This window comes from Rhincodon typus, chromosome 27 (genome assembly GCF_021869965.1).
Source record: "Rhincodon typus isolate 14 chromosome 27, sRhiTyp1.1, whole genome shotgun sequence".
In the NCBI taxonomy this organism is placed as follows: domain Eukaryota; kingdom Metazoa; phylum Chordata; class Chondrichthyes; order Orectolobiformes; family Rhincodontidae; genus Rhincodon; species Rhincodon typus.
The window spans coordinates 31,241,904-31,268,346 of record NC_063358.1 but is presented as its reverse complement, the minus strand read 5'-3'; positions in this window follow the sequence as shown (position 1 = coordinate 31,268,346).

The following is a 26,443-nucleotide window of genomic DNA, read 5'->3' as shown; positions in this document are numbered from 1 at the left end:
CAACATCATGGATGAGGTAGGTGAGTAAAACTGTCTACTGCTCTGTCCTCCTGACTCCCAATCCTCCATCTTAAGGGCATGAGAGAACATGAAGCGGTAAAAGTCCTAAAAGAGGTATAGCCTGGCCAAAGTGACTGTGTAGGCAATAGTTTAAGTTCACATACAACCACTTGATACCTGGTTGACAGCTCAACCCTAGTTGACTACCCTTTACCAGCTACCCCTTGACACTAGCCATCCTCCAAACACTCGATTACTCCTCTGACCTGTCTAGCCCCTGAGTTGTACCCACCATAGCCACCTGCCATTTCGCCCAACATGTGAGAAATAAGACCAAATTAGGTCATTTTTCCCCTCAAGCCTGCCCTACCATTCAACTCCTTTTGAATAAGCTCCTCATAGCTCTAAAGTCCTTGATATTTCAGAAATCTATCTACCACCTCTTTAAATAATTTCGGCGAAGTAGCCTCCACAGCTGTCTGGGGTGGACAGTCTCAGACATTCACTATCTTCTAGAAGAAGAAATTCCTATATATCTCAGTTTTAAATGTGTCTCCTTAATCTATAACTGTTTCCCCTAAGTTGAAATGGCCCTGCTAGTGGAATCATCTTCAAGCCTGTCAAGCCTCCTCAGAATCTTGTATGTTTCAAATCAGGTCACACCTCTCTCTTATGAACTTGAATGAATAACTCTCATCTGTTTAGCCATTCTAGACAAATCAATGCCTTCATCCTAAGAATGATATAAATCTCTTTTGAACTGCCTCCAATGCCAGTATATCCTTTCATATGGCACCCAACTCATTTGTCAAATCACCCAGCTGCCCTGTGACCCACATGCCACATTATCTGCTTGCCAACTCACCTACTTGTGACCTCATCCTCCTGCCCCTTACCTTACCTGCCCATCACCCATTTGCCACCTCAACCTCCTGCCACCCTATCAAATGCCATTTCACCCCCCTGCCACAATAACTACTTTTCTTTCCCTCTATACAGACTTACCTTATCCACTAACGCAGCCTATGACCCTATGGGATTACTTATTCATCCACTGAAAATTCACTAATATTCACACTGGGTGTTTAAAATTAGTTTATGGTAGGTAAAAGGTATGTATGGGAGGACTGTGGGAGAGGTTGGGGTAGATTGTGTCATTCCTACCTGCTGATTCTACAGCACTGTGACTGACTGTTGCAATCAACAGTGCACTCCAAATTTCTGTGAGTGCAGTGCTCAAATGACCTAGCAAGAACTGCAACTTCAGGGTATGCATTGACCCTCCTTGGAAAATTCACGCCATTATATTTAATCATTGTGTGAAATTTTCATCACCCTGGTAGGTGATAAATGGTCATGTATGAACTTCAGGCAGCTTCCTCATATAAAATGAAGAACTCGTTAAAAGCTCAGCTGCTAAATGAAACTTGATAACAATCTTGCAGGATTCAATGTTAATGCAGTTTAAAAAGAACATCAATTCATGTTGATTTCAATTGCTGATCATTTGCTATCTTTGATGGAGGAGGAAACATAACAGCATTCATGAAACTGGAAATTTGGATAGAAAGCCTCAAATTTTCCTCTCAGATAGTATTCACCTCAGCATGTTGGATTGTTTGGCAAAAATAGATGAGTTAGGGTGAACGCTGCTCCTCATGGAATTATAATTATTTTGTGGTATAGCCTTACAATCACAGCATGGAGTTCATCCTAGGGTCTGAAAAGAATTAGTGAGTGAAATGGTTGATATATTAGTTTTAATTTATCAAAACTCATCCAGTTCAGGGAAGGTTCCTTTAAGATTGGAAAAAATGTTAAGGTACCTCCTTTATTCAAAAAAGGAGGGAGGCAGAAAACAACAACTATAAGCCAGTTAGCTTAATATTTGTCATAGGGAAAACTGTTAGAAACTATTATTCGAGACATCACAACAGGACACTTGGATGAATTCAAGATAATCATGCAGATACAGCATGTTTTTTTCAAAGGGAAATCAGCCATAATTTATTTTAGAGTTTTTGTGAAGAAATAACTTGTGCTGTTGGTGAAGGGGAACCAGTGGATGTATTGAACTTAGATTTCTAAAAGTCATTTGATCAAGTGCCACATCAAAAGTTATTGCAGACAATAATATTTCATGATATGTGAATAAAATAATGGCATGGAGAGAAGATTGGTTGGCTAACAAGAAGCAGAGTGTAGGAATAAATAGATCTTTTTCAGACTGACAGGATGTCACTGCCACAGGTGCCAGGGCTGGTGTCTCAGATCTTCACAATGTATGTAAATGATTTGGATGAAGGGATCAAAGAAATTTGCTGATGACACAAAAATGTAGGAAACTGAGTTGTGAAGAGGACATTAGGAGACTATAAAAAGATATAAATAGGTTAAGGAAAATATTAAATTGTCAATTTTGTCAGAAAGTATAAAAAAGTATATTATTATAAATGGTAAGAAGTTGCATTTCTCTGAGATGCAGGGAGATCTGGGTGTGCTAATATGTGAATCACAGAAGGTTAGCATGCAGGCAAACAAGTAATCACGAGATTTAATAGAATTTTATGTTTTATTGTGAGAGGAATTGGATGCAAGATTAAGGAGGTTGTGCTTAAGTTATGCAGGTCATTGGTAAGTCTGGAGTACTGTGTGCAGTCCTAGTCACTGTACTTATCATACATATAGAAGGCAGATGTAGGTTTGAGATTCTTGCTCCCTGTGTGGATGAAAGCAAGGGCTGTAGAGAGGATGAGCAAACTGACCATAGCACCATGGTACAGGGAACCATTCAAGAGGTGAGGAGAAAAGAGAAATATTGTTGTAATCGCGGATAGTATAGTCAGGGGAATGGTGGAAAATCTTTTGTGTGGCCAGGATTGAGATTTCCAAAGGCTGTGTTTCCTGCTTGATGCCCATATTGAGGATATCTCAATTGGGCTGCAGAGGAACTTGGAATGGAAAGGGAAAGACCTACTTGTTGAGATACAGATGAAAAGAGAAAAGAGGCCTGCTCAGCTTTTCCAGCAACTTCTGTTTTTACAATGGAAGACGTGGAGAATGGCTTCAGAAATCTGAAAGAAAATGGGACTTGGGAGTTCTCATTCAGGATTCTCTTAAGATTAACATACAGGTTCAATTGACAGTTAGGAAGGCAAATGGAATCTTCATGTTCATTTTGAGAGGGCAAGAATACAAGAGTAGAGATGTACAGCTGAGGTTGTATAAAGCTGTGGTGAAAGCACACTTGGAATATTGTGAGCAGATTTGGTCCCTGTATCTGAGGCAGGATGTATTGGAGGGTGCCCAAAGGAGGTTTACAAAAATTATTCCAGAATAAGGGGCTTTTCATTTGAGAAGCAGTTGAGGACTGTGGGTCTGTACTCATTGGTGTTTAGAAGGATGAGGAGGGATCTCGTTGAAACTTGCAGAATACTGAAAGTCTGCATAGGGTGGATGTAGAGAAGATGTTTCCACTAGCAGGAGAGACTAGTGCCTGAGGGCATAGCCTCAGAGTGAAGGGACAGTCCTTTAGAACTGAGATGAGGAGGAATTTCTTTAGCCAGAGGGTAGTTAATCTGTGGAACTCATTGTTGCAGAAGGTTGTGGAGACCAAGTAATTGAGTGTTTTTAAGAAAGAGGTAAGAAAGGTTATTGATTAGTAAGAGCACCGAGGGTCATGGAGAGAAGGCAGGAGAATGGGATTGAGAAACATGAGCCATGATTGGGTCTGCTCCACCATTCAATGGGCCAAATAGCTTAGTTCTACTCCTGTATCCTGTATCTATCTTACGTTCATGCATTGGAAGCAGTTTAGAGAAGATTTACTAGACTAGTACCGGGAATGAACAGATTGCTTTAGGAGGAAAAGCTACACAGGTCAGACCTATATTTTTTTGAGAGTTAAGAAAAGTCAGAGATGACTTAACTGAAATAGTCCTGTGGGGGCTTGACCAGGTGGATGTGGAAAGGTTGATTCTTCTTGTGGGAGAATCTAGAACTAGGGGTCATAGCTTAAAAATAAGGGGTTGTCATTTAAGTCAGATTTGAGGAAAAGCAAAAAAAAATCAAAGCCCTGAATCCCCGACTTATTTCAAAGAAATAGTCAAAGAAATGTTGACTGAAACAAAATGTGGCAACAAAACATATTGCATCATTTCATCATTATGAGTAATAACTTGTGTTAAACATGCCATTGCTTTGTACTTCTGTCACATCAAACTGTTTTGTTTTAATTTACTCTTCATCTTTTAAAAAACAGCTAAATTGAAGGTTAAACTATTTGTACATCATTGAGTTGGGGGATGCCAAAAAATGGATCGTTAGCTGTAATGATATTTCTGTGGCATATACTAGTCTGTGGAACTGCCCACCATCCAGATTACTGAAAAGTCCACAAGAAAAATCCAAGTATATCTGAGTAAAATCAACATTTTTTTGGTCTTTCATTTGATTCAATTCTGTTTTCCTTGTTACTGAAGGATCCTCAGATTTTTGTAATCATGATTAAAACTAATGAGAGGATTCCATGTAAACAAAAGGTTTTTCATGGGTACAGGAGGCCATTTTGTTCATTCTGTCCTCTGGCTTGTTGCAATATATCTTCAAGCAGTGCAGAATCATATAATGGATCTTTTGGAATCATGTCATTTTTAATGGATGCTAAGGGGACAATTAACTCTAAACACGCATTAAGACATATAGTAATTGGCTTTCAGATGCTGTTGCAATATATAATCTAAGTCCGCTGTATTTCCTGGCAGGAAACATTTCTGTTGACATAGAAATTTTGGTTCTGCTGAATCCGTACTAGCCTGAAATGGTAAGGTAAATGGTACAAGTGAACAGAATTTTAATATCTGCAAACATTTCAGATTTGAAGGAAATGTATTGGAAAATTAATACAGAACAAATTTTCGTTTCCACACTGATGATTCCCCAATATGGATATAGTACAAAACGAGTATTTTCCAAGTTGATCATCTCAGTCTTCCCTCTGTTGACTCATACCTGCAGTTAAAATGGTTTTATGGTTTGGGAGCTTGATTTCCAGTGCTACAACATTGCAAAAGCTATAATGTGAAAATCATTACTTTCCCCAGCATTAAATCAATTTTCATTCTAATGAACATGGAAATAAAATAGGCTGTGCAGGAAACATTGACAGAGAGCTGAGCACATACTGGAGATTACTTAAGTTTATAGCATTTTGCTCATTTTTCTAGGAGAAGAAAAGTTGAAATAAAAATGATGGAAGTCTGAGCATTGTGAAAGAGCAATAATTTTCAGTAGTATTTATTGTACACACAGCATCAACTCTTTCACCATTCCATTTGAGTTTTCTGTTTGAGAAACTTTAATTTTCTCCCTCTTTGCCTCAGCATTTGTTTTTATGCTCTTGCACTTCTGAGAAGATGTTATTTGACATTAAAGGTTCAATTTTAGTAGAGCTTCATGAATCCAAGTCATTGTTTGGATCTGAACCAATGTAGAAATAGAGTAAATTGTAGATTTCTTCATTTTAGTTGGCATCCAATCAATTACTTCAACAAAATCAACGAGTAACAAACTGTTTAGACTCTGGGTTTTTTTTTAGAACTAAGATGAGGACCCACTTTGGAACAAACACAAAGTCTTTTTCAGCAGGTTTGAAGTGGTCTATTTATGTATGTATCTTTAAATGTTTCTTGTGTAATCAGAATTAAATGCATTATATTTGTATCTTCATGAAGTGGAATTAGGCATAATCCAAAAAATTGGACTTCCTAACTCCAGTGAAAAGAAAAAGTATGAATCCAAGGCCTTTGTGGCACAGTTTGTGTGAGACACCATGTGTGGAAGGAGACTAGGACAGTTGGGTTAGGTGTGTGCTGAAGCACACAGAATGCGCAAACCTTGAAAAGTCACTTAGTGTCAAACTCTGATCTCTACCCTGACATGCCGTTTGGACATCACAACAGATTCTGTTCATGTCTTTTCTTAACAACACTCGTTGAGTTAAATTCATGGTGATCAGGAGTTTGAAGGACCCCCTATTATCCCTCATATTATAAAAGGTATTTCCATGGGATCATCAGATAAAGCTTTTCTTTTGCTACTATAGAGTTAATGGAAGGAATATATTTTTGAAATACTTCAGCAAGGTTGTTGGAGTCAGAAGATATTGTGAATTTTTCTGACGCATTGCATTTCCCTGGCTTCGTGCCCCTGAGCACACCTGTTGGCTGTAGATAATTGTGCAGAACACCACTGAGCCTTTCTGCTCCTATGATGCTGCTTGGCCTGCTGTGTTTATCCAGCTCTGCACCTTGTTGTCTCGGATTCTCCAGCATCTGCAGTTCCTACTATCTCTGGGTTGACTTCCTGGCTGGTTGACTGATTGATGAGCATTAGTCAGGCTAAAGTTGGTGTGACAGTAGTGGGAGCGTGAATGTTGTCTTTCTGAGAGAAGTCAACAGGTTGGTGCAACATGCAGCTACTGCTATTCTTCCCCATCAACTCCCCCCTCCACCCTTTGCACATCCCACCTGAGGTCCCTCAACAATCATATTAATCTGCTGCAACATGCAGTGCTCCATTACGGAGAGAGACTGTATTCCGCTTATGAGCCTTAGTACCTGCAGCCATAATAACAATTGTTCAAGCCTCCATGGTAACAAACATAAATCTCATGGCAACCTTCTGAGTATCTACTGCAGCACTGAGACATTTTGTAGCTTGCACTGATGCAGTGATGCAAGCTCAGACATCCAGCAATACACTCTGCATCAAGCCTGGGTCCAAAAGTGCTTGCATGGAATTGGTCACTGCATCCACAACAGAAAGGGTGAGCTCCAAGCTTTGCAAAAAAACTCTCTGACTAGTTGGAACTGGATTTGTCATATTCCTTGACAATATAACAAGTTCTTTGGCAGTCCCGCCAATATACCAAGCGTTTCTCTGTATATGTGTACCTTATTCCACCTAAACATTATCCTTATTGAAATCTTCAGCTAAATCCATGAGGTTACAGCCCAAAAAGCCAGGTGGTGAAAAATAAAATTGTAATTGGTTCTTATACTCACTGATTAATATTTATTTTCAGATACAACGTATTTCAAACATGCATCTAGCATAGAAACATAGACGATAGGAGCAGCAGTAGGCCTTTTGACCCTTTTAACCTGGTCTGCTATTCGGTATGATCATGGCTGACCATCGAGCTCAATACTCTAATCCCACCCTTCTCCCATATCCCTTGATCCCTTCAGCCACAAGAGCTATATCTACCTCCTTCTTGAAAACACAGAATGTTTTGGCCTCAAACATTTTCCGTGATAGTGAATTCCAAAGACGCTACTGTCTGAGTGAAGCAATTTCAGTTCCACAAGATTTACTCCTTATCCTTAACCTATGACTACTGATTCTGGATTCCCCCACTTTTTGGAACATCCTTCCTGCATCTAACCTGTCTGGTCCTGTCAGAATTTTATAGATTTCTAGGAGGTTTCCCCTCATCTTTCTAAATACAATCCTAACTGTCTCAAGCACTCTTCATATGTCAGTCCTGCCATCCCAGGAATCAATCTGGTAAGCCTTTGGTGCATTCCCCCGATAGCAAGAATATCCTTTCTCAGATAAGAAGGTCAAAACTATACACAGTATTTCGCAATATTCTGTACATTGGCAGCATGGCAGCAAGGCATCCTTGTTCCTATACTCAAATCTTTTTGCCATGAAGGGCAACCTACAGTTTGCCTTCTTTGCTGCCTGCTACACCACTGTACTTATTTTCAGTGACTGGTGCACAAGGACACCCAGGTCTTGTTGAACATTCCCTTTTCTCAATTTACAGCCTCTCGAATAATAATCTGCCTACCTATTTTTGCTACCAACCTGGATGACCCTGCATTAATCCACACTGTACTGCATCTGCCTTGCTTTGGCCTCTCACTCAGCCTGTCCAAAGCACACTGCAAATCATCTCCTAAACTACTAACCACAGTTTTAGTGTGTTCCAGTTTATTGGGGCACAGGTGAATCCTCAAATTATGTCCATCACCTGCGTACAGCTAATATGCATTTCACAGATTTCCTTTCTCTCTCTTTCCATAAATGCAAGAGTTGATAGGTCCAATAAAATGTTAAAACCCTCCTATTCTGATTGAAGTATTACATTGTGAGATTGTTTTTCTAAGAATCTTAATAATTTACTTATTCATATATGTCTCTTTGTGAAACAATCTGATGGTTTGCGATTTGCATCCACCTATTTTTAGAGCTGTCTCTTCAGTGTTTGTTTCAAACCATCAAGGTCAGTCTGTAACCTTTTGTCATCCATTCTTCTCAGGCAGAGCGCATTATCCTATAAGGAACCATTGTCTACTTAACATTCAATGGGTATGCTATCTTCAGTATACTCATTGTTCAGAACCTTGCCTTAACTACTGTTGTGAGGGCAATGCACATTTTGTGACACATCAGCCAGTTCCTCAGGGACACGTTCTTTGAATTGATTTCTGTGACTACCTGATCTCATTAGCTTTGCAGCGTGTGTCTGGAGGGCCTTGGCCGCCTGCAGAAACATGATCTCTTTCCTCCTTTCCATTTCCTTGTCAAAGATTTGCTATGCTGCATCAGAGAATCTAGGAGCACTTTACCTATGCTGCTGCTCTATTCAAGCTTTTATTTCATCTCTGAAGCACTATTAAAAGTTATTGACTAGCTATTTCAGCTTGACTATGTCTCCCTTTTCAAAAGTGCAGGGTTTCTTTTGGAATTCAAGTCAGCTTTAACTTGTACTGGTCACATTCAGATCCCTCTGAATGTCCAACCAGTGAACAGTATGTTTTATGTGTAAAAGAGTAGGCAGTATTATTATTTTTGTTAGCCTTCATGCGTTTGCTACCCAGTGTGTTCTGCACGTGGTTTAGGTTGCATTATATATATTTTTTTGTTTTCTCTGCCCATGTTTCCTCAGCTGGTTTCTACTGGAAGAGGTGACTAGTCTGCCACCAGGGCCTGTAGCTAGTGGGTACATCTGTGTCAAACACAGCTGACTAAGAAGCTCAGACAACAAGGTGCAGGGCTGGATGAACACAGCAGGCCAAGCAGCATCATAGGAGCAGAGAGGCTGACGTTTCGGGCCTAGACCCTTCATCCAGCTCTTACTACCTATTGTAGACATATTGGAATTATTTACAGATTGAGAATCAACATGCTTGTCTATGTTATATTCCATGCCTCACAGGCAGGGACTCTACCCATTGCACCACAAGATCTCTAGACCATGCTTGAGAGGCAAGTTAACTGCAATATAATGTTTTGTGAAAGCAATATGAAATCAAGCTGCTTTCTTTATCTTGAACTCTAAGCTTTCAATTCAAATTATCCCAATTTGCATAAGTACATTTCCCATTACTATAGAATATAGATTATAGAACAGCTTCTGTTGTACAAAGGTGCATAATGCAATTAACAGCAAATTTGTTTAGTGGTTGCACAGCAGAGGCAGAAGCGTGCAATCGAGACACAAGAATCGCGGATTACCACAGAAATACTGACTGGAGGGCATAGTGTATCTTGGGAAACAAAGCTTTAAGCTTTGGAAAAACTTAGATTTTGAAGATTAAGTGATTGGTTATGGGGATAATTATATAATAATAATGTGATAATCTGCTGTATTTGAAATGCTTAGCTCTGGCTAATCATAATATTAGTGTCTTAGAATCCAAACATGCAATGTGCATGTTGTAATTAGAAGACAGGCTTATTCACCTACTGTTACCACCACTCATACAGAAGGACTTTTCGTTTTCTGAGTCCTCGAAGTGTGAAAGCATAGCCGGGCAAACTTTAATAACTCACAGATGTCAGTGAGTAAACATTCATTTGTCCAACAAAAGGAATGGCTTGCCTGAATAAGATACATTTCATCCATCACAGCCTCAAGCAACATGATGGTTGGATGCAGAACAAGAATAGTCAAAATAATAGAATTTGTTTCAATGAACCAGTTGAAGTTGGACACCACTGGCCGATGCCTTGAAGAGCTGGGTAAAGTCATCCATTTGAATGACCTGAAATGTAGAGCATTCTAGCTTTGATCTAATGAAGGCAATATGTTCACTGCAACCTTCTTTGTAATTGCTATATATACTGTTAAACGCTAACTAGGATGAGTGAGGTTTTCTGTATTGTAGGATTAGACCCTTGAGTGTGAACTGTGGAACACCTGCCTTGGTTAGTAAGCTGTAACTGACATATTTTGAATTCTGAAGCAAGTGGAACTTGAGGAATAGTTTCCACAAGTTTGTGTTATCGGCAGCATGAAGCTAATCGTGAGGAATTAATGCAAAATAACTAAAATGCCAATTAAACCACTAAAATAAGTTCAACTGTCATTTCACATGCAATAGATGTACTGTAAGGCACATTTGAAACTAAGTTTAATATCCCCTGTTCTGTGACTAATGACCAGTCATAAATCTTCCATGTCATTTACCACTTAGAAAATGGAATGATCTTATATAACTACAGGGACTGATTATGATCTATGATCCAATCTGATTATGTCATATAGTTGATTCAGTGGACAGTAACAAATAACATCTAAATGACATGCAGTCTAGCCATCAACATTTTTTTTTGATTTATCTGGCAAAAATGTCTACATTCTACATCACTATTTAATAATGAGCGATCAGTAATGGATATGGTCATGGAATCCATTATTTTGTTCTGTAAACCAACATGCTGTGAACATTGTAACATCCAGGGAGCACTCAATTCCAAGGGAGATAGAGCCAGACAACTGGTTTTGAGTTTTACCAGAGAGTCACCATGCCACAGGTGAGGGGCTAGGTTGAGAATGCAGGACCATTGTGGTAACTTCACCGAATGCAAGAATTGAACCTGTACTGTGGGCATCAATCTGTATCACGCACTAGCCATCCAGTCAACTGAGCTAACCTCACCACTTACAAGGCACAAGTCAGGAGTGCCATAGAATACTCTCCACTTGCCTGAATGAGTGCAACTCCAACAACACTCAAGCAGCTTCACAGTATGACAAAACAGCCCATTTGATTGCCATCACATCCACAAACATTCAGTCCCTCTGCCACCAATGCTCAGTAGCAGCGGTGTGTACTATCTACAGGTTGCACTGCAGAAATTCACCAATGTACTTAGACAGTACCTTCAAACTCATGTTTTCTTCCATCTGGAAGGACAAGAGATGCAGATGTACAGGTACATCACCCAGAAGTTCCCCTCCAAGCCATTTACCATTCCGACTTGGAAATATGTCAATATACTTTCAGTGTCACTGGGTCAAAGTCTTGAAGCTCCCTAACCGCATTGAGAGTCTAACGTATATCAAATGGACTGCAGTGGTTTAGGAAGGCAAGTCACAACCATCTCCTCAATGGCAACTAGGGATGGGAAATAAATGCTTACTTAGCCCACATCGCATAACTGAGTAAAAATAAACTCAGTTTCTCATGAGGTGCTGTATAGTGCTCAACATTGAGTTTAATAATTTCAGGCCTTAACCAGTCTTCTCATTAGTTTTGGATGGCAGGTGTCGATGGTGATTTTGCTGTTGTTATTCACACCAGTTCGAGACCCAACTGAGAATTAGCATTAGAATAGAATTAGCTTTATCATCATATGGACTCGAATGAGTGCAGTGGAAGTTTTGCAATGTCACTGCTTATGGTGCCATTTTAGGTACAAGGTACCCAGATACAGATACTTAAACATTTAGTACAAAATTTAAAGAATAATAAGTAAAAGTCCAGCAGAAGAATAAAAATTTTAAAAAGTACTTGAATTATGGTCCTTTTCACCCAAGTCCATGGTAGCACCCAGTCTCCAGACCACGCCGGGCTTCAAAATTTGAGGCCTCGCCTCCAGTCTACAAGGACCTTGCCTCCCTGCAATTGCCTTCAGTCCAGGACTCCCCTCCCCGCGCTAGCCTCCAGTCTGGGGCTCCCCTCCCCGCACCGGCCTCCGGTCCGGGACTCCCCTCCCCGTGCCCCCTCCAGCCCGAGACTCCCCTCCCCGTGCCCCGTCCGGTTCAGGACTCCCCTCCCCGTGCCCCCTTCTGTCCGGGACTCCCCTCCCCATGCCCCCACCAGTCCGGGACTCCCCTCCCTGCGCTGGCCTCTGGTCCAGCACTCCCCTCCCTGCTCAAGCCTCCAGTGTGGGACTCCCCTCTCTGTGCCAGCCTCCAGTTCAGAAATAACCTCCTGCACTGGCCTGGTCTGGTAGTCACTTGCGACAGCCTCCGGTCTGGGAATCACCTCCTCCATTTCCCTCCGAGTAAATTTAAAGTTAGAAGTTTGAAAAGAAAAGAGAAAAAGGAAAAGAACTGGCGGAGCAGAAGAGCTCCTGCTGGAGCGTCCTACTCTGCCACCATCTTGGGCCAGTGGAACAAAGGAATTTTTGTTCCTTTACCTGTTCCAGTGTGTTTGTTGTGTTGCTCATCATCCCTTTTGTCAGTTAATCTCTACAGACTTTATCACAAATCTTTCCTTTTCTTTTCTCTCCTTCTTCACCCTCCTTGCCTTTGTACTTGACTAAAGTCCATATTGTTTCTCGTATTTTCCAATATGATCTTTATTAAGCAGCTGTTTTTCAGATTATATCACAGAATCTTTGAAATCAACTGGACAATACAAACGAAGATCAAAAGTAATCAACTTCAAATTATAACACTTTCTTTCTCCTCATTAGCCGATCCATGTGTGAAATGTTTCCAGTATCTTACAGTAATATTTCAGTTTTATCCCTGCACTATTTTATCATTATTTAACATTTGATTGTCATGCGATAAAATATACTTCCAGTGGGAAGTAAAATAGTTAACTAATGACTTTTTTATAAATCTAATTGGTGTGTGACTAAAAGAGGAGTAACTGAAAAGATTCTCCACAGGGACATTACCAACTGCAATTAAACTCCAGGCATCTGTAATTGCTAAACTGGGCTTTTAGTCAGGCACAGTACAAGTGTCAATGTATAGCTATCGTACAAATCTTACCTTGAAATCAGGTTCTTGCAAATTCAGTCCTACTTTTGGAATTAAGTATCTCATGTCATTTGGCACTAAGGACTGAATTTTTATCATGAAAGTGGGTTCCTGGAGTCATTTTTGTTTCTCTATCAGGAGTTCCCTCTCTGGTGGGAATGTGATTATATTTCAGATTTTCTGGAGTGTCAGAACTTAATTGGAAAGGAAGCAGGTTTCTGCTAGTGGAGGTGGGATGGGTGGTGGTTTAGGAAAAACAAAGATACCTAATTAGGCACGGCATGACCAATGTTCCCTGCAAGCTGCAGTACCATGCAGCCATTTGGGGGATCTGCCTTTGCTCATCGGTGCATTGACTTCCAGCTTCAGAAGCTATTGTGCACCATTAGCAGAGAAAAATCAGGCAAGTGTAGCCCATGGCAGACATCACTGAAGCCACTGTGTGCCCAATGAGAGGGATCTATGGATTATATCATGCCTTCAACTTCACTAGTCGTTACCCAGGTATAAGTTGGGGAAACCGAAGACATGGGGCAGAGACCAAGGCAGTTCATTGCTTTATTGATGCCTATCAGGATCTACTGCTGGAAGGCCCTGAGAGAGAGGATCTATTCCCAGTGTGTGGCAGGAAGAGCCCTTCTAGTTGAGCAGTGGGGACATCGCTACTTTCAGTCATTTACCTCCATTTCCTCCTCCTTCAGTGAGCTCTTTCACAGGCCTGGTGATTATTGCTGGCTCACAGATCAAACTTTGAAATTTACTCACGGCAAGTGGTTCAATACCTTTTGCACCTTTCCTCCCCCACCTTTCCTTCCCTTTCTGTGTTCAGGAGTTTCTTAAAAATTCAGTCCTCAAGTGCAATACTGCAGCAGCACTAGACTCCCATCTCTTGGATAAATCATTAACTCAGACTTTGTCTGTACTGTCCAGTGCATATAAAAGATCCTGTGATATAATTTGAAGAAAAGAGCAGTAGAGGTTTTCTGTTTAATAATGATCAAACCAATAGCACCAGAAACAGGCTATTTGGTCTACATCTTACTGCTGTTCATGTGACCTGACATTTAAATTAGCCGCTACATTGCCTCCATGACAACAGTGACTGAACTTCAAAGATATTTCACTGGCTGCAATATACTTTGAGATGTCCTGAGTTCATGAGAGGTGCCACAGTGATGCTATTGCTTTCTCTTCTTGCCTGCCTCCAAATATAACAAAGTATCAAACACAACTTCCATCGCTGCATTGAAAATATGAATAGCATTCTACTCCAAGTGCTGAAACTAAAAATAATAAATTACTCTACCCTAAAAGTATAGAGTAATGAGTTATGTTGACAATGCTGGCCTGTGCCTTGATAAAAGCACATCAACAGGAATGGATCAACCTCTGATCCGGGCTTTATAGGGTAACATCACCTCTATTCTGTACCCACCACCACGAATAGAAATCTCTGGGTGAAAAGCTCCCTAACATTTATCTCTTTTGAATTTACATTGATGTTCCCACTTCAAGTGCAGGCAATTGATAAGCCATAAGGGAAGTAAGGGTACCGTGCATTTTCAAGCTCAAACTGGGAGGAAAGGATTGGTCCCTGGTGTTATTTTCTTTTGCACCCAATTTTTTCGGTGCTATTTATGAAAAAGGCAGAGGAAAATCAGAACTTATGCTCTTGCTTTTGCTGGGCTACGCTTAGTTATGACCATTTAAATTTTATTTGCTCATGGGATGTGGGTGTTACTGGTTAGTCCAGCATTTGCTTCCCTTCTCTAATTGCCCACAAGGGTAGTAGTGAGTTGCCTTCCAGAACCACACAAGTCCATTTGGTGCAGGTACACCCATAATGCCATTAGGAAGGGGTTTCTGCGATTTTGACCCAGTGACACTAAAAGAATGGCGATGTATTCCCAAGTCATGATAGTGATCGACTTGAAGAGGAACTTGAAGTGGTGTTATCATGTGTCTACTGTCCTTGTTCTTCTTCATGGCCTTGGTCATGGGTTTGGAAGATATTGTATCAAGGAGCTTTGGAGAATTTCTAAATTGCATCTTGTAGATGGTACACACTGTTGCCACTGAGTGTTGGCGGTGAAGGGAGTGAATATTTGTGAATGAGGTGCCAATCAAATGGACTAATGTGTCTGGATGGTGTCAAAGTTCTTGAGTGTTGTTGGATTTGTATTCATCCAGGCAAGTTAGGAATATTCCATCACATTCATGACTTGTGCCTTGTAGATAGTGCACTGGTTTTGAGGGGTTAGGAGGTGATTTACTCACTGCATGATTCCTGGTCTCTGACCTGTTCTTGTAGACACATTGCTTATATAACTAGTCCCATTCAATTTCTGCTTAACGGTAACACCCAGGATAGTGATAATGGAAGATTTAGTGATCGCATTGAATGTCAAGAGGTGATGGTCAGATCCTCTCATGCTGGCAATTATATAGTGTGAATATTACTTGTCACTTCTTAGCCCAATCCTGGATATTGTCCAGATCTTGCTGTATTTGGGAATGGGAATGGGCTTCTTCAATATCCGAGGAGTTGTGAGTGATGCTGAACGTTGTGCAATCATTGGTGAACATCCGACTTCTGACTTTATGATGGAGGGAAGGTGATTAATGAAGCAGCTGAAGATGGTGGCACCGAGGACACTCCTGTTACAAACTCCTGCAGAGACATGCTAAAACTGAATTGACAGACCTCCAATGTCACAAACATCTTACTTTGTACAACATATGACTTCAGCCAGTGGAGAATTTCCCCCTTGATTCCCATAATAAAAAGTCAATAATATTTATTTTCTTATACCATGCTTTATATCAAAAATGTTTTGTTGCATTTACTGGATAGAAACACCTACTTGAACTTTAGAGCACTGAGTTTACTGGCTTAAATACAACGAATAATATTTCTTTTCAAAAACTCAAGGAAAACTTTCTGCTTGTGTCTTCACAGATGCAGCATATAAATATAGTTGAAATGACAAATATACCCCTTGTAAACAACAAAAAAAAAATCTGCTGCAGTCCAACAAGGAGTGGGAAATGAGGAGAGCCATTTCTCAGCTTCTGACTTGGTTGTGATATTCGATGACAGAGCAACTGGCTGTTTATCTAGATCTTCCTGCTCCTACAAAACCAATATGAAAACGTAACCATGGAGAAAGCTTCGTATGGTTATTTGAGCAAATATGCACAGTTGATTTATGATTCCATGACTTTTGGACACAGTATTATGTAAGCTTAATTTCCCCCATGCTATGTAAGTAAATGAACTATATTTTCATTTTTTTCAAAAAGTCATGGCATTTAGATAACATTTCATAGTAGCGTACACAGCATGAGTTAAAATATTGGCACTTGTCTCAGGTATATCTTGCCTTGTATGTGCTGCATTATGATTGGGTTGGCTTTCTTTATCCAAATAAAGTGGATTTCAATAAACCCCTGAAACTAATTACCACATTTACTCATATGAAAATTGAGTTTTTGAGCAAATGGCATGGATTGCCTATTACATGAGCAATATTTTCCGAGAGTTGAAATTGAGACTTTGCAGTTGCCACTAATTACAGTGACAGTAGTTGCTAGCCATGGTCCTGAATTCAGCAGGGAATAGTCGTCACGGACAAAACACCAGTATCTTTAAATTAAATGAGAAAAGGGCAACTGTGACAAAGAATCGTTAGACTGTTCCCATCAACTGTGATCCCAAAATTAGCATAAGTATGAAAAATCAAGGATTTTTGGATTGAAAGTCAGGCATCAACATACACATGAAATCAACAGTTTCATGAGCACAGATGTTAACTTTGTGTCACAACCCAACAAAAACCTGGTGTGCTGTTTTCATGACTTAAAGGTGATTTGAATTCTGTATCATGGAGATGAGGATGAAATACATACATCAGTATCAAGGAAGATTTGGAAAATGTCCAAGTGAATAATTAGTTTTATTAATTTTGTTGATTTGTTGGGAAGGTGTTCGGCTACTAGAAAATTCATAATATCTGTGTTAATAGGTCTTACAAATTCAGTTTGAGAGTGAGCAACACTTATCTCAAACCAGGGTCCTCAACTTAAATGAGGACAATTACTAAGCCTTGATGAACGAGTTGTGTAAAGCAGGCTGGGCAAATAGATCAAGAGGACAATCAGTAGATGAGCAGTGGTAGACGTTTCAGCAGATATCTCTTAACATTCAGCAAAAATTTATCACAGCCAAATAGGAGGTGTCAATGCAAATGATAAACCACCTGCGCTTAATAAATAAAGTCAACAGTAGTACCAAAACAAAAACTGAAGTATTCAAGGCAGCAAAAACTAGTAGTAGCCCAGAGGTTTGGGACTCTTTTTTTAAGAACGAGCTGTGGATGATTAAAATGATAATATAAAGGGAGAAATTTGATCATGTAAGTAAATAGAAAAGAAATAAAAAAACAGCATGAGCGTCTAAAGATAGTTAAAGAAGGAGTAGTTAAAGTGAGTGTGGGACTTTTAGAGGATGCAAGAAGAGAATTGATCACAACAAACATGGAAATGGCAAATAATGCAAACCAATATTTTGTATTGGTCTTCACAATGGAGGATACTATAACATTTCAAAGATATCAGATAAGCCAGGTATTAATGGGAATGAAGATATTGTGACAATTTCTATCATAAATGACAAGTGTTTGATCAACCAATCAGACTATGCGTAGACAGTTAACTTGACCCTGATGGTCTACACCCAAGGGATTTAAAAGAAGTGGTTGCAGACAGAGTAGGGACATTAATTTAAATATATTAGAGCTCAATGATCTCCATGAGTATTCCAGCAAATTGGAAAATTGTTAATGTGATGCCTCTGTTCAACAAAGATAACAGACACAAGGCAGGAAAATATGAGTCAGTTAGCCTAGCATCTGTAATAGAGAAAATGCTAGAGTCTATTTTTAAGGAAGAAATAGCAGGGCATTTATAGAAGCTTAATACAATCAGAGTCAACATGGTTTTGTGAAAGGAAAATCATGTTCAAGAATTTTCCAAGACTTAATTGAGGCTATTACAAGTAGAACTGATAAAAGGGAACTGGCAGATGTACGATATTTGGATTTCCAGAGACATGCAATAAAATGCCACATAAAAGATTACTGCACAAGATAGGAGATCATGGATTATGAATGTGTGAGATTCTCCACCTCAGAAAACTGAGACCATTGTTGGAGGCAATTCTGATGGACAGAATTAGTATGCACTTGGCAAGGTAGGTTTTAATCAGCATGGTTTTGTTAAGAATAGGTCATGTCTAACCAACTTGATTGAATTTTTCAAAGAGGTGATCAGATGTGTTGATAAAGGCAGTATATTTGACATCGTTTTTTGGTAAAAACAACACTTCTGATAAGACCCTGCATTGGAGACTAATCGTGAAAGTAGGAGCCCATGAGATCCAAGGAAATTTGACCAATTGGATTCAGAATTGGCTGAGTGGCTGAAAGCAGAGGGTGATTATTGAAGGATTTTTGCATGACAGGAAGCCCTGTGTTCTTTGGAGTTCCACAGGAATAGTATTGGTGCTGTTATTGTTTGAGGTATATACAAAGTAATTAGAATTGAATGTAGGAGGCAAATTTGTGGATGAAATGAAAATTGCTGGTGTGGTAAACGGAGAGGAGGATAGCTTGACATTGCAGGAGTCTATAGATGGATTGGTCAGTTGGACTGACCAGTGACAGATGGAATTCAATCTGGATAAGTGTGTGATGATGCTACAATGGCAATAATTTTGTTACGAGATAACCATATACAAAAATGGACCTCTTTGTAAGAAATTACGGCTTGAAAGTGTATGCAGACATATCCTGTTTTCATTCATTGATGGGATTCCTTAGCAAGGACTAAGGCTTGACTATGGCTAGGGCCATTTCAGAGACCATAGAGTGAAACAGAATGAAACTGGCCCTTCGGTCCAACTCATCCATGTCGACCAGGTTTCACAAACTAAGCTAGTCCTATTTGCCTGCATTTTGCCCATATCCCTCCAACCTTTCTTATTCATATACCTGTCCAAATTCCTTTTAAATGTTGTAACTGTACCTCCATCTACCACTTGTTCTGGCAGTTCATTCCATACATGCATCATCCTCTGTGTGAGGCGGTTGCCCCTCTGATCTGTTTTAAATCTTTCTCTTCTCACCTTAAACCTATTCCTTCTAGTTTTAAGAGTTAACCATATTGTCATAGGTCTGAAGTCACTTGTAGGTCAGACCAGATAAAGAAGGTAGATATCTTTCTTTTAAAGGCATTTGTGAATCAGATGTTACTTTTACATGTGACAGTGGCTATGATATTGCCTTCAGTACAGTTTTCAATTCCAGAAATTATTGAATTCAAATTTCACCATGTGCCATGCTGGGATTCAAATCCATGTCCCCAAAACATTAGCCTGAGGTTTTGGATTATGAATCCTGAGATTTTATCACTACACCACTACCACCCCATTCATGGGGATTAAACAGTCATTTACTTCATCGGCAAAAGAAACTTAATATTTTCTATGCTATCCATAAGGCGTATAGGTGATTGTATAATGCACCATGTGATAAACGATGGCTATAGATTGTGTACTTCAGGCCAGCAAAGTAATTAACAATTATGCCATAAGCAGTGGATGGAGCAGTTGTCAGGGTACCAGAAAGCTTTTTGATATTGGCAGCTTATCATTGATGCTGTACATTTCGGAAATATTCCATGTCAATTAACTTAATGGTACTGCAACAACTATGTTATAAAACACATATCAAACTGAAAAGGGCAATCGAACAGCCTTAGTTTTTCAGAGCAATTGTTCAATATTTCTTGATACAGTAAGCTATCCTTTTGATGTACAAAACAAAACCTCTCATCTTAAAATCACTTGTGTAATGGTGATCTAACAAATAAGTTATGAATGCTTTGCAGAGCTAGAGGCAGAGACCAAGTGGGAAGGAATTTATTTGAAAGTCAAATTTATTCAAAGATTTTATTTGGTAGAAATCAAGAGTATTTGGTCTGAGATAACTTTGGGCCAAACTTCCAAAATTTGCCACAATATGCTTGATCTTCTAAGGAACAATTCATAGTGTTAATCCGGTATTTAAGGAAGGAAGGTTGTTCAATGAAATGGGGTATTCAAGACAGTTTGCCAGATAGTGAATGGTGAAATTGATATGCCAAAATTCAGGATAGCAGCATGGGTTAGGGACAATGGAGGTGAGGGTTTGTCCAATTTTGTAGGATTGAGGGCTCATGTCACAAGCCCCAGTTTAGCTAAAGTTTAAGGAAAAAAAAATGGAACTGTTTATGAAATAACTTTTTAAGAAGCGAGTTATCATGGAAATGAGGAATAGGTGTAGAATTTAGTACAAATTTTATTTACTTAGAAACAAAAAGAGATGATATTTCAAATGACATAATTCATAACTTAGTTGAATCAAAAGCAGCAAGGTTACATATCGAGGTTCAATATGATTGTAGGAAGAGCGGAAATTGGTGTCAGTCAAAGCTTGGGGCACAAAAATCTTGTAAGGGGCTGGATAACATTATGTCGGTACAGCCAGTGCACATTGGGAGTAAACTTCAACCGATTCAGAACTAGAATATCAGACTGGTTGTCAAATAGTACTATGACAGTCATCAAAGCTCTAATGTTAATGAAGAGATTCAGATAGGAGTCACCGATGTAACTATGGAAAGTGATATGTAGACATTTGTAATTAATAATATGGAGTTTCAGCATAGAGTTTATAAATAGTAGAAGACTAAAAATGTAGCCTCAGATCATGGGAGGTTTAGCTGATGATAGGAGTAAAAGTGTTCACACTGGCTGTGTACAAAGATAATAATGGAACTACGAAAAAATAGTAACATGAAGATGCATCACAGAGAGTATGTGGTAACCGTATCGTCAGTGCCTGTGAAGATCTCTGTATATCTCTCCAAGATTAGAAACTAGTACTGTCAGATCTCAGAAACTTAAACAAAGAATGATGCATGAGAGAAAGATGTAGGTCGTCAACCTCCCTTGTAAGTCCACAATAATTTCAAGGAACTTAGAGGTAATTGTCAGATTATGATGGAGTTTGAGTAAATGTAAATATTACAGCTAAGATGTTGAAGGCAGGATTTGCAAAGAATGAATATTGAATGAGGAGTGACAGGTAATATGGACTGTAAATGTGAAGTATGAAACAGAAGATATACCAACTTCATAAGAAATGGTCAATGTTATGAAGACAGGAACAAGATAGGGAAGGCATTAGAAGAGATGATTCATGATGACGAAAATATTATTGGATGCAATCTTACAGGGGCCTGAGCGATTTGGGCTGTGGTGAGATTTATGGCAGTATCAGATGAGAAGTCTATTGATACCTGTCCCAACACTGGGAGCAACTCATTTCATCTTTTATGCATCAAGACAAATTTCTTGATAGGCAGCAGTGAGTTCCAATTGAGGAGAATTATCGCTTGCTTCGTGCCTTATTAATGACCTCGCATCTTGGCATGGAAGTCAGACTGTGTACCTTGTGACTTCAGCTCACCACTAGCTCTGATGGACCTCCATATTGGACACCAGGCATCAGCATCTCAGTGCTTCATGGGCACTGGCCATGAATACTACATATCCAAGGACATTGGCATCTGATGTATGTCAGCCTCTGAAAACCCTCACAGCACATCTCTGATCCACTTACAGCACTTTTCTACAGTTCAGTGCTGCACTTCAGACTGCATTTACAACTATCATTGTATTCCCACTGCAAAGGCACTGCATGCTGAGGGACAAGCACCCAGCTCATGGTCTGGACCAGGCTGCACCCTGGGCCTATCACTTGCTGTCATTAACCTCACTGACTCCGAGCCTACCTAGATGCTCACAACATTCCTGCCTAAACATGCATTTTGGTGCTTTTCCCCTCCATCAGAGATGCCCAGGTTCATCTTACTGCTGTATTGAATGCTGTTTATCACAGACACAAAGCCAGGAAGCTCATCATGGTTGTCAGCGGGGCTCAGTCAAGTCAAATTTTGTAGAATTGAGGACTCATGTAACAAGGCCCAGTTTAGCTTAAGTTTAAGGGAAAGATAAAGAACTATTTATGAAATAACTTTTTAAGAAGTGAGTTCTCATGGAAATGAGGAATCGGTGTAGAATTTAGTACAAATTTTATTCACCAGGATCCTGGCACACTAAGTCAAGGACCAACCTCCAGTAACCATCCAGGAACTTGGATGTAGTTAATCAGTCACTCGGGATTGTCAGAGTCTGCATAAGGATGAAGAGTTGAATGTCAGGCAGCCCACCATCTGCTAAACCCTTTATGCTCTATTGTGGGTTTTTTTTTCCTTCTGAAATATGAGGGAGGGACATATTAAGGGAGATGAAAGTGGGTAACACAGCTGTTAGTTTTGGTGCAGGTGAGGGGGTATCCCAAGCAAGTGAATTGGCAGCGCAGAGGCCATCTAGGTTAATGGTGCTGGGGTTTAGGGGTGGTGACGGTGAGGGAAGATGATGCATTCAACAGTAAGAGTGGCTGACTTAAACAAGTTAGACAGCCTCTTGATGTGGCATGGTATAATAAAAATCCAAAAATCAAACTGTCAACAATATCTCATCAAAACCAAATCACTACCAAGTGTTATGGACCAACCAAACCCCTTCAAAATGTATTAAGAAGACCCTAACTTTTTCTTACTTTGAAGATAAGTGTAAGGTGTTGTGTTCAAGATGCAATTCGATTGGTCAAACTACTTGACGTTAAGCAAAACATACTTTACTTTTACATACAGTTAAAATACAGACAAAATAAAATGAAAGAAAATAATTGGCTGAGCCACAACTCAACTGAAATGCTTAACAAAATAATGGAAATATTAAATACCATTAATTAACTATTCCAATATAATAACATCCCACAAACACAACCTTGTCAAACATAAGTTCAGAAAAGTAGATTGTCTCACAGGCAATTCTCCAGTCCAGGAGGAAAAACATCAAGAAAAAACTCTGAGAGAGAGAGAGAGAGAAGCAGGGAGAGATGTACTGCAGCTTCTATACCCAGCTTCAAGACTCCAGCAACAAATGCTATTGAAAAACTAAAACTAAAAATACTCACTCTGTAGGAGCTTGACCCCACCCATTCAGGCTGCTTCTATTGTTACAATCTTAGAAGAAAAACAAGGCATCACAAGCCATTTACTTTAAGAACTTTGCAGCAGACTGATCAGCCTTTCTGATCTCAACCTTTCTTCTTAAAAAAAATGACAAAATATACCTCTTAAAGGTATGGTATTGCCACACAAGGGTGATGATGCACTCCAGCCTCTATAATGCCCATTGATCTGTTAAAGAGCAGTCATATCCCTGCAAAGACTGTGAGAAACAGTACATTGGACAATCAGGAAGGAAACTAACAACAAGGGTACATGAACACCAACTGGCTACAAAAAGACATGACCAGTACTCACTTATCTCAATCCACATGAACAAGGAGAACCACCATTTTGACTGGAACAACACCAAAATCCTGCGACAAGCTAGGCAGAGACAGAATTCCTAGAAGACTGGCACTCCACGAAGCATGCTATTAATAGACACATTGAACTCGACCCCATATACATTCCACTACGAAGGAAAACCGGACGTGAGGCAATCCAGCTCAATGGACTCCAGAGTTTAAAAACCAGGTGGGAAAACACATCGATGCTTCGGTGCACTGAGGATGTTACCAAGCATGATAATGAAACATCTGCGAAACAAGAAACCAGCTCGGCGAGCCAACCAACCTCAACACCCACAACCCGAGCTACAAATCTACTCCAAAACCTTGGAGTCATATTCTATCTTGACAGTTATTGGCTGGACTTGTTCTTTTTTTCATTTTGTTGGATCATTTATTGAGTGATTAAGGTGGGAATGTTGAAACTTCCTCTTCCCCCATTCCATTTTCCTTGATTTCCTGGTGCTGTTTTAAATAATTTTAACAGAAAATTAAAGAAACATAACCAAAGACTGAAAATGTATTCAACCAATGCACAAAATGATTTAATTGCACATTTTTGTAGCCATACAAATAAATTGAGATCACACGGCCAACATCTATCCTTAATTTCACTGTACTTTTCTTGGATCTTAATCAGAACTCCAATTAGTCCACCCAAATGTCCACTTAGCCCCATAGGACCAATGACAAACTTATTGGAGAGCACTGCTCAATTCAGTTAACCAATTTCACTTTATGGAACAAGAAGTTTTCTTATTTCCAATGACTACACATAAGCATTGTGAGCTGTTACTCAGGACCAACTAGCCATTTAATTGCAATCATGGAGTTAAGTGAATTTCCTCAGACTAATTTACTAGAATCAATGGAGTTGTTCCCATTTAAGGTTTCAGGATTTTAGTCTGTTAAACCTTGATTCAGATTTCCTTTGAGTGGCTAATGGATCAATAATAATGTCTACTACTATAAAGCTCAGGTTCCTCAATCTACAGCTGAACATTTTATTGCAAAAATGAAGCTCTTGTGCCTTTTTGTATATTCTGATCTACTGAATTACTTGTATCTTTACGATGTCTTCTAGCTCACCTTTTTACAATGAGACATAAATAACTGACCCCAGTACTTCCGATTTATCCACAAGTTCAATATGACTTCACTGCTTTTTCAATTTTAGACCTTAGAAATGAATTTGTGTTTCTTTTAGCTTTAATAAATTAATTAATATGATTTATTATGTTATGGATCATACCAAGCCCTCTTCACATATATCAAGGAGATAGCCTAGACCCTAACTTTTATCTTTTGTCAAGGCAAATAGAAGGTAATGTGTTCCAGATGTCATTCGCTTGGTCACACTACTCAGCTTTAAGCAGAACATATTTTATTCTTACCACTATTTAAAGTACAAATGGAAGAAAGAAGAATGGGTTTAACTTTGAATCAGAGATAGTAGGAACTGCAGATGCTGGAGAATCCGAGACAACAAGGTGCAGGGCTGGATGAACACAGCAGGCCAAGCAGCATCATAGGAGCAGAGAGGCTGACGTTTCGGGCCTAGACCCTTCATCAGAAAAGGGGGAGGGGAGGGGGGTTCTGAAATAGATAGGGAGAGAGTGGGAGGCGGATAGAAGATGGATAGAGGAGAGGACAAGTGGAGCATCCCAGGCCCCAAGAAGACTTTCCACATCAAGCAGATGTTCACCTGCACATCTGCCAATGTGATATACTGCATCCGCTGTACCCGGTGTGGCTTCCTCTACATCAGGGAAACCAAGCGGAGGCTCGGGGACCGCTTTGCAGAACACCTACGCTCGGTTCGCAATAAACAGCTGCACCTCCCAGTCGCGAACCATTTCAACTCCCCCTCACATTCCTCAGACGACATGTCCATCCTGGGCCTCCTGCAGTGCCACAACGATGCCACCCGAAGGTTGCAGGAACAGCAACTCATATTCCGCTTGGGAACCCTGCAGCCCAATGGTATCAATGTGGATTTCACAAGTTTCAAAATCTCCCCTCCCGCTACCGCATCCCAAAACCAGTCCAGCTCGTCCCTGCCTCCCTAACCTGATCTTCCTCCCACCTATCACCTCCTCCCACCTCAAGTCGCACCTCCATCTCCTACCGACCAACCTCATCCCGCCCCCTTGACCTGTCCATCCTCCCTGGACTGACCTATCCCCTTCCTAACTCCCCACCTACACTCACCTTTACTGGCTCCATCCCCGCCTCTTCGACCTGTTTGTTTCCTCTCCACCTATCCTCTCCTCTATCCCTCTTCTATCCGCCTCCCACTCTCTCCCTATTTATTTCAGAATGCCCCCCCCCTCCCCCTTTTCTGATGAAGGGTCTAGGCCCGAAACGTCAGCCTCTCTGCTCCTATGATGCTGCTTGGCCTGCTGTGTTCATCCAGCCCTGCACCTTGTTGTCTCGGATTCTCCAGCATCTGCAGTTCCTACTATCTCTGATTCAATTTTAACCCCACTGCGAAGCCTCTTCTAAGGATGCCTAGCCTGAAGAAGTTACCCTCCTCCCTCCGGACAAACCTCAAGGGATCTCTCTCCCACTGCAATTCTCTCGTAATCTCTTCGGCCCTGAAATTGCTCGACCACGTCCTGAAGCAAACCGGGTACTACAGCCACATCACCTTCCTTAGCACCTGCCTACGGAACCAGATCATCCCCAATGGACTACAATCCACATTCAAGCCTTCCCAATTTGGCCCCAACCGTGACAATATCTACACTCATGGTATTGAGATCCTTCAGAAGTGTTTCTCCCTGCGACTCCTGAAACACACACTCGCAGCAATGCGCCGGCATCTCCGGGCACTACAATCAAGCCTACCCCAGCTCAGAGCCTCCCTCTCCCAGACCTGCAAAGGACCTCTCCTGTT